The sequence below is a fragment of the Cebus imitator genome, unplaced genomic scaffold, assembly GCF_001604975.1.
Source record: "Cebus imitator isolate Cc_AM_T3 unplaced genomic scaffold, Cebus_imitator-1.0 Scaffold124, whole genome shotgun sequence".
NCBI classification, from domain to species: domain Eukaryota; kingdom Metazoa; phylum Chordata; class Mammalia; order Primates; family Cebidae; genus Cebus; species Cebus imitator.
The window spans coordinates 522,330-530,868 of record NW_016107439.1 but is presented as its reverse complement, the minus strand read 5'-3'; the positions used below and the strand labels follow the sequence as shown (position 1 = coordinate 530,868).

General features: G+C 44.6%; 1 protein-coding gene across 5 annotated transcripts in view; it reads right to left on the bottom strand.

The window, feature by feature from the left end:
- Positions 1 to 7,711, bottom strand: part of CLOCK (clock circadian regulator) — a 112,887-nt gene extending 105,176 nt beyond the window's left edge. For 3 of the 5 annotated variants that reach the window (XM_017540246.2, XM_037742596.1, XM_017540248.2), the window contains exon 1: positions 7,019 to 7,711. The gene's annotated coding sequence lies outside the window, so the exon portion shown is untranslated. Of the gene's footprint in view, positions 1 to 6,720; positions 6,875 to 7,018 lie in introns of those variants that run through there. The other 2 variants (XM_037742594.1, XM_037742595.1) reach the window with 2 other exon arrangements.
- Positions 7,712 to 8,539: the final 828 nt, after the last annotated feature.

Below are 8,539 nucleotides of genomic sequence, written 5' to 3'. Positions count from 1 at the left end.
GTGCAATGGTGCAATCTCAGCTCACTGCAACCTCCACCTCCCGGGTTCAAGTGATTCTCCTGCCTCAGCCTCCCAAGTAGCTGGGATTACAGGTGTCCCTAACTTTTGTATTTTTAGTAGAGATGGGATTTCACCATGTTGGTCAGGCTGGTTTCGAATTCTAGACCTCAGCTAATCCACCTGCCTCGGCCACCCAAAATGCTGGGATTACAGGCATGAGCCACAGTGCCTGGCTGATAATTCACCGTTAAGTGAACAGAACAGCTTGCACTACAGTAAACCACAGTGAACTACATTATGAGCCCATAACATCATGTAAGTACATATGCTTATATAATGGCTAAACAAAATGCAGGAAGCAGACAGATAATATAGAAGATTAACAACAGTACTCTTGGTGTTAGGATTTCTAATGAAATATTTTTAATTTTTTTTTGAGACTGAGTCTCAATATATCACCCAGGCTGGAGTGTAGTGGCATGATCTCCGCTCACTGTAACCTCTGCCTCCTGGGTTCAATTGATTCTCCCGCCTCAGCCCCCCAAGTAGCTGGGATTACAGGCACCTTCCACCATGCCTGGCTAATTTTTATATTTTTAGTAGAGACGGGGTTTCATCATGTCGGCCAGGCTGGTCTTGAACCCCTGACCTCAAGTGATCTACCCACCTCAGTCTCCCAAAGTGCTGGGATTACAGGCATGAGCCACTACACCCAGCCTAAAATGTAATCTATGCTTTCTTAGTGTTTCCCAAGTTTTCTACATTAGGGATGTGCTATTTTTATAACTAGGGGGAAGAGGGGAGGGGAGGGGAGAGGAGGGCGAACCTTTATTGGTATAACCCCATTTGTGTTTTTAAATTTTATTTTAATATAAAAACCTGCCAACATGAATCAACCTGAACTTTCATTTTCCACTGTTTGGACCTTGAGAGCTTGTTTGGCAGTTCTAGCAAGGTAGCACAGGTACTCTTATATTCTTGACCAAAGACCATTCCTCCTCTATCAGGGTTGGTTGTCCTCTTCAACCGAGCATGCAGCCTAGAAAGGGACCCACGTGGAGTGGTGAAAGACGCACATGGAGTGGTGAGGGAGGAAGGGGACACCTGTCAAACCAGCCAGATAAGCCAAATCAACCCTGGTGATCAATGGGGTAACGTCACAGCCAGATCACCCTCACATCCCATTTTCCACTATTTGGGATTAGAATTAAAAATGTAAATACCTGAATGTGGACTCTTTGAAAAAGAAACTTTTTGACTTAATATTTGTCATTATTGATGTAAAAACGAAAATGTTTCTGAAAAATGAAAAGTGAATTATATCCAAAACAGCATACTTTGAGACAAAGTAATTCATAAAATTTCATTTTTCACAAGTGATTTCTTTCTGCAGACTTCTAAGACTTAAAATTAGCAGAATTACAGCTCTATGAAATATAAAACTAAAGTAATAACGCAAAGTTGAGGCTATGAGAATGAGTTTAAATAATTTAACATTTGCATAATCAAAAAAAAATGGAGAAAAACAGGAATCTCTTTATCCACCTATTTCACACAAGTTACACCTAATAGGGCTTTTAATAAACAGTCGTAAAGCAGCGTGTAAATATAAATGCTATTATGTAATTATAGACAATTAGTAATAATTATATTGCTCTGACATTTGAGTGTTCTATAAATAATTCATACAACTCTATCTAGAATTTTGATTCAGAAAAGGAGAAAATGCGACAGCCATTGGTGTAACGCCAAAAAGAAACTTAAAAAATATTTTACTTTATGCATCTGTAAAAAATTGTAAGGAAATAAACATTAAAAGGCAGTTTTGCTACAGTGTGGAACTTTGACTTTTCCCCCAAAATGTTGTTTTATTAAAATAGTCACAGCAAATAAGCATTTTGACACAGCACTAGAAGTAACAATGTGGGGAAGAGGTGACAAAATATATACTTTAAGAATGGGATAGGAGGAAACAATTTTTCCTTTAACACTGTCTGACATACCTGATGGTAGACAGCAGTTAACTGATAGGTTTTAATTTCCTAATTGTCCTAGCAATCCAGAAATCTAAAGATTAAAGAGATTACATTATAATTATCAAATAATACATCAAATGGTTCTTTCCAGTAGGAAACCTTAAAAATTAAAAAAAAAAACCTGTTAAAATAGCTATCAGTCTCACAGATGCCTGCTAAAAGAATGTAACAACTCCTTACATTATCAAGAGCTAAGATCTGAGCTGTTTCCTCTCTTAACTAATTAAAAAGTTGAGATACATATTCTCCCTCAAAACCCCATGCCTCTCCCAACCTACCCCCCAAAATAAACCAGCCAGAAATAGGATCACCCTTACAAATATTATACGTAGTTTTCTTCTAAAATCTGTCATTTTCTACCTTGTGTTATAATGTCTATGATCTTCGGCTGGGCATGGTGGCTCATACCTGTAATCCCAGCACTTTGGGAGGCCAAGGCGGGCGACAACCTGAGCTCAGGAGTTCAAGACCAGCCTGGCCAACATGGAGAAACACCATTTCTACTAAAACTACAAAAATTAGCTGGGCATGGTGGCAGGCACCTGTAATCCTAGCTACTCTCAGGAGGTTGAGGCAGGAGAATCACTTGAAGCAGAGAGGCAGAGGTTGCAGTGAGCTGAGATCATGCCACTGCACTGCAGCCTGGGTGACAGAGCTAGACTCTGTCTCAAATAATAAGAAAAATAATAATGTCTATGCTCTTTTAATCATACTAGATTTCCAAACCACTGAAGGCAGGCTCAATTATACTGCATCTTTCTAGGTATCTCCCATAGTATAGTAAATAGTCTTGATCAATAATCTGAACTTTTTGCAAACTCTATCAGTTAAAAAGAATTAAGGTTTGGTAATTCTTTGTAACCTGGTTTAAAACAAACAAACCTCTATTAGAGAAGCAGGGGGGTGGATGGAGGAGAGGGGAGTGCATACTAGTTGTTTGCTGTCAGCTAAGCACAAGCCAGACCAAAGAACCTTTTCTCTCCTTTCCCCTTCAAAAGCTAAATTTTATCCAAGTCAGTATCAGTGTCCCTGAGTTAAGAACAGTCTGCTTAACAGGAGCTGAAGAGGCTGGTGTAATCTAGGAGGAGGCTTTCGTAGTAGTCCGCAAGCAAGTACAAAAGGAAAAAAATCAAAGTTTATCCCATACGCTACTGATCAGGTCAAAAGCCAAAGAAAACCCTAAAACTTGGACTGTTAAAAAAGAGTCCTATAAAATTCATGGAATCCAAGTATTTTTGGGGTTTGGTTTTGTTTAAAACAGGTGTCACTCTGTCACAGACGCTGGTCTTAGAACTGCTGGGATCAAGTGACCCTCCCACCTCAGCCTCTCCCAAGTAGTTGGACTACCGTGCGCTCCACCCCATCTGGCTAATTAAAAAAAAAAAAAAAATTTTTTTTGTAGCAAAGAGGTCTCACTCTGTTGCCCAACCTGGTCCTGAACTCCTGAGATCAAGCCATTCTCCCACCTTGAACTCTCAAAGTTTACACTGAATTCGACCTATACCAGATAAACCTCACATCAGTATGACCTCCCTGCAAACTCTGCAAATGCATCCATTAACAACTGGCCCCCACTAGTGAAAAGATGAGTATAACCTGCAATGTGTATCAGATGTTAAGCTTTCTGACATGCTCCAAGTAATGTCCCTGACTTGTAGGTAACAGCAGAGCCCATACTAGAGGCAAAATGGCAGAGCAGATGATCATTCAAGACAACTCAGTTTTCAAGACTGAAAAGGACATATTTGCAAATACATGGGAAAAGATCTAGAAGATCATACAGTGCTGTTAACAGTGATACCCTTCAGTCAAGGGTATACAAGTAGCTGTGCTCCCCAGATTCCTCTGGGGAGGAATGTGGGCTAGAAGTGGAAGTTCATGTAAAGGGGTTGTCACTTATTATATATACATTGTATTAACATTTTACAAGTATCAATTTATTTCTGTAATTTTAAAAAAAAGAGTCTCAGCTTCCCGGGAGGTTGAGGCAGGAGAATCGCTTGAACTCGGGAGGCGGAGGCTGCAGTGAGCCGAGATCGTTCCACTGCACTTCAGCCTGACGACAGAGTGAGACTCCATCTCAAAAAAAAAAAAAAAAAAAAAAAAAATTATACAAAAAAAAAAAAAAAAAAAAAAAAAAAAGATTTTGAAATGTAATTCCACTTTTTAAAAAGACTGAATGGATCCACATGGAATTCAAATAAAAAATAGGTGCCATTTTGCAGAAGTCTATTAGAAAAACCAACATATCAAACAGAAATAATACAAGTATCTTATCCTACAAGATAAAAGGGAATACTGGTAATATTACAAAAATGCCCACAGCAACTGCAACCCATTACTCACTATTCACTACTTTGATTATACAGTATTAGTCACCAGAGGGAGTTTGAGGGTCCCCTTCCAAAATTATATCTCGTCTAACAACTGTCTGTGCAGTCTTAACCTCATTAAAAAGGTTTACAACAATCCAGTCCTAAAAAAATGTTGACTTTGTACCAACAGAACACTGTCTTTTACTTTTTCATGAAAAACAACTACATACACATACATAAACACACACACACACACACTCTTACTTTACTTTTCACTAGGGTTCATGTTTTATTTCCTCGAAAGAAAGAAAAGTTTCCCAGCCTGAAAAGCAAACTAACCTGGACAATCAAGTCTACTAGCATTTTAAGGGAATGTTCATATCCTCCAATTGTTTGTCATGAAACTTTGCGGTTAAGTAAAATTGTATACACCTATGACTCCTGAAAAACAGAGAAGAGGGAAACACCAACTACACTCTCAAAGCAGCATAATCCAGTCATGATGCCAAATGTAAACAGCCATTATATATTTTAGAGGCGCGAGATGTAACTAAACATCTTCAAAAGATAAATGTCTAAGATCTTGGCATCTTAAAAATTAAAGTGTAATAGCCATAAAATGTATCCCAAACTTTAGTTGATTTTCCTAAAAAATATTAAAAACAATCATATTGAAAATGACCCAAATCACCATAAATTAGGCAACAGAAATCACATAAATTATTTGGGGGAGGAGGATTTTTGTTTAATCCAGTTTATGGGTCCATAATGGACACAAGATTTGAAAACATGAAGACATACACAACGTACATCTCATTTCCCACCATTCCCTTAGACTATTTCTCCCTCTCCCCCATTGTTGTTAGTTTTCTAGATCCTCCCAGAATTTCTTCATATAAAGAGCAAACATAAATTGGTATTGCACCTCGCCCTTAAAACATAACACACTATTCACAATGTACTACACCTTGCTTTTTTCATTCCTAACAAATTTTTGAGATCTTTCCATGTCAGAACACAGAAAGCTTCCTCATTCTTTTTTCATAACTGACTATGCCTAGCTCTAGCACGTTTTCAGTCTGCTTTCTTCGGGCGAACCTTTAAAGACATTCTATTCAGGCAACCACTTAACACTTGAATTAATTTCTTTCCCCCAAGATTTGAAAACAACCAGATTTGAGGTGTCCCAAGGGATAAGTTTCAGAGAAAGCAACTCATTATCTAAATTACATCCTTTTAAGAATGTTTATCTTCAAACAGGTAAAGGGGAATATTGCACAATTTTCTCCTCTAATCACTTAAAGACAGAATGCAATCTTCACAGTGAAATTACCTTTGATTTGGGGGATCAGGGTTATAGTCAAATCAACAACGACTGTAAAGTTTCTTTACTTCTTGTGCTTTTCTGCCAGTGTAAAAATTTATTTTTTATTTTTTAAAGAAAGCTAAAAAGCCTTAAAGTCGTAGAGCGTGGCATTCTAATTGCATGAAACCACAACCTGATTTGATCTTTCATCTGCCAGGTCAGAGACTGAGGCTTTTATCTTGCAGAATTAGGCTCACCTACTATCAACAAAATGACTTCTACACAGCGACAAACACTTTCAAAGAATATAAACTCTGCGGCGCTGCGTGTAGGAAATTACACTCCAGGGGCCAGAGCGCCAGGGCCAACTCCAGAAAACCCAGCTTCACCAGCGGAAAGAAACCTACAAACACCAGCTGCAGTGACGGGGAGCGGGAAGCGCGGTTGCAGGGAAGAAGAGAAACCGAGTGCCTCGCCGCCAACCCTCGAACCCGCGCGGTCGCTGGAGTCAGACGCTCGGAGCCGCGCGCTGCCCAGGGACGGAACCCCGGAACCACGACCACTAACGGAACCAGCCCGCGGGCGGCAACGGCTGCCGCTCGGACTGCGGACCGCGGCGCGAGGGCCGGGCGCCGGGAGGGCGGGGGTTCCCCGGAGGAGCTGGCCGCCCCGGCGCCCCATTGGGCGCCGCTCCAAACGTGCCCGAGTGGTGACAGGAATAAAGTGGGTCACAAGGCCTAGCGGGTCCCCAGAGAAAGCTTTCTCGGCACCCAGTCCCCGGCATTCCCCGCCTCCCAGCTGCTGAAATGGGCCGCAGCTCTGGGCGCCCTCAAGCCACCCTGCCCCGCCATGCACCCCAGTCCCGCCCCTGCCCCGCAGGTAACCCCAGCTGCCCCAGAGGGCCTCTCCGGCAGGGCGGGCCTCCGCCCCAAGTCCCGGGAAAAGACAAGCTAGAATGAGACGCCAAACTTGGGCTTCAGCTCCCGCCTTCCCCACCTTTGGCCGCCGCCCCCCGGCCCAACACACACCGCCCCCCGCTCCCTCCCCTTCCCCGCGCCCTCACCTTGTGGCTTGCCGCAGCTCCGGCTTCTTCCCTCCCCCACCCAGGTCTCTCGCTGCGGTGACTCGGAACCACTACCCTGCCTGTGTGCAGGAGGCGCCGCGGCTCCCACCTCCAGCAGCACCTGGGGCTGAGTGGCGCCCCCCACCAACCCCCCCCAAAAATTCGCCGCTACTGTGGCCCACTCCTCCTCCCCCTCCCTTCCCTTCCCTTCCTCCAGCGGCCGGGAGCGCGCATGCGCCGCCAAGGAAGCCAACCGGCGGACGGCAGGCCCCGGGCCCACCCGGCGGACGCCACTCACCGGGAGCGCTCGCGGCGGCGGCCAGATTTCCTTCGCGCTCTCGCTCTCCGGGGTTTCCTTTTTTAAACCGGCAGCCGCAGGCAGAGTCGGTGATTGCGCCCCCTCCCGGCGCATGCGTCGTCTGCGACCCGGCGGGCTCCGACAGCCAGCGGAGGCTCTGCGCTCGCCCCTCCCCTCACTCTCCCTTTCCCCGGCGCGGCTCGATGCGCATGCGACTTTCCCCGTTAGGCAGCGCGCGGCCGCGCCAGGGGATCCCGGACGCCCGAAAAGACTCCCGCTCCCTTGGGCTGAAACCTGGCTTTGCAGGCGCCCGGTTCCCTGCCCCGGCCGGGAAGGGCGCCGGTTACTAGAAAGCCAGAGAGGCGGGGCCTGGTTGGGTGGAGGGCGCGGCCGGCCGGCGGAGCGCTAGCCTCAGGTCTTGGAGGCTCTTTGGCTTTCACCCCGTTTCCTGGGGGCGAGGAGGAGGAGGAAGAGCTTCCTGCCGGATGAGGGATCCGGAGGCCAGAAAGGGAACCCGCTCTCACTTCCAAAGCAAAACACTGCCGACGCCAGGTTACATTTTTCGGGTGTTGGCAGGAGACATTTTCCCCCAGTGGCATCACTCGCGTTTTCTCTCCTGGTGCTGGGAGAGAAGAGTTGCGAAGGCGCCTGGACCGCCTGTGACATCCTCTCCCATCTCCTGGAGGAGCGCGGCTTGGGTTGCTTCTTATTGGGTGGGCTTGGGAGACCGGGCATGCGCCCTGGGCCGGAGGAGGGAAGCGAAAGGAGGTCAGGATGTATTTGCTTATTTGGAGATTTTCTCCTGGCCTTTTATTAAAAACCAAGTGGCAGTATAATGGAAGATGGGGAATGAAGCATGGAAAATAAATCAGGACCCTAATTTGCATGGATTTCCTCGTTGGAACAACGTGTGACTACTACTTATCTTGAGGAAATACTTGCCTTGATGCGTTAAGGTATCCTTGGTCCACAGGAGAAAGCACATTTCAGCGCTTCTACTGGAAAGAAGATCTTTACAGTTGTAATTCCTAGTATTTCCTATGTTTTAATGAATGTCCTTTGGTTTGAAGTAGAAGCCATCTTCTTGTTTCAAAAAATACACTTTACTGTTTTGGCTATAAAATCCTCCCTTAAAGGTAACATTCACCTCAGTACACATTTTCAATTCTTGCTGTATGCTCAGGGCAAAAGAACATCAAACTGAAGCACTTATTCAGATCCCTGTTCCTTCACCTGAGGATTTTTCTGTCAGGAGTGGGAAAACATGATTCGTTAATTTACTCCATCATATAGCAGGAGAGATTCTGGTCGACATTTTTGCCTGTTCAGCATTCATTCCCTATTCTGATAATTTCCTTTGAAGAACTATCCTTTATCCACTCTCAGTCCATTTGGTCTGAGCAGGACACAGAGGGAAAGCATATTTGAGTTTTAATCCTCTGTTGTAAACTACAGTTCCTAAGAAGGGTGTTACCTCTTTATCAGTGGGTTTAAATGTGGGAGAATGGAGACCTGGAGCCG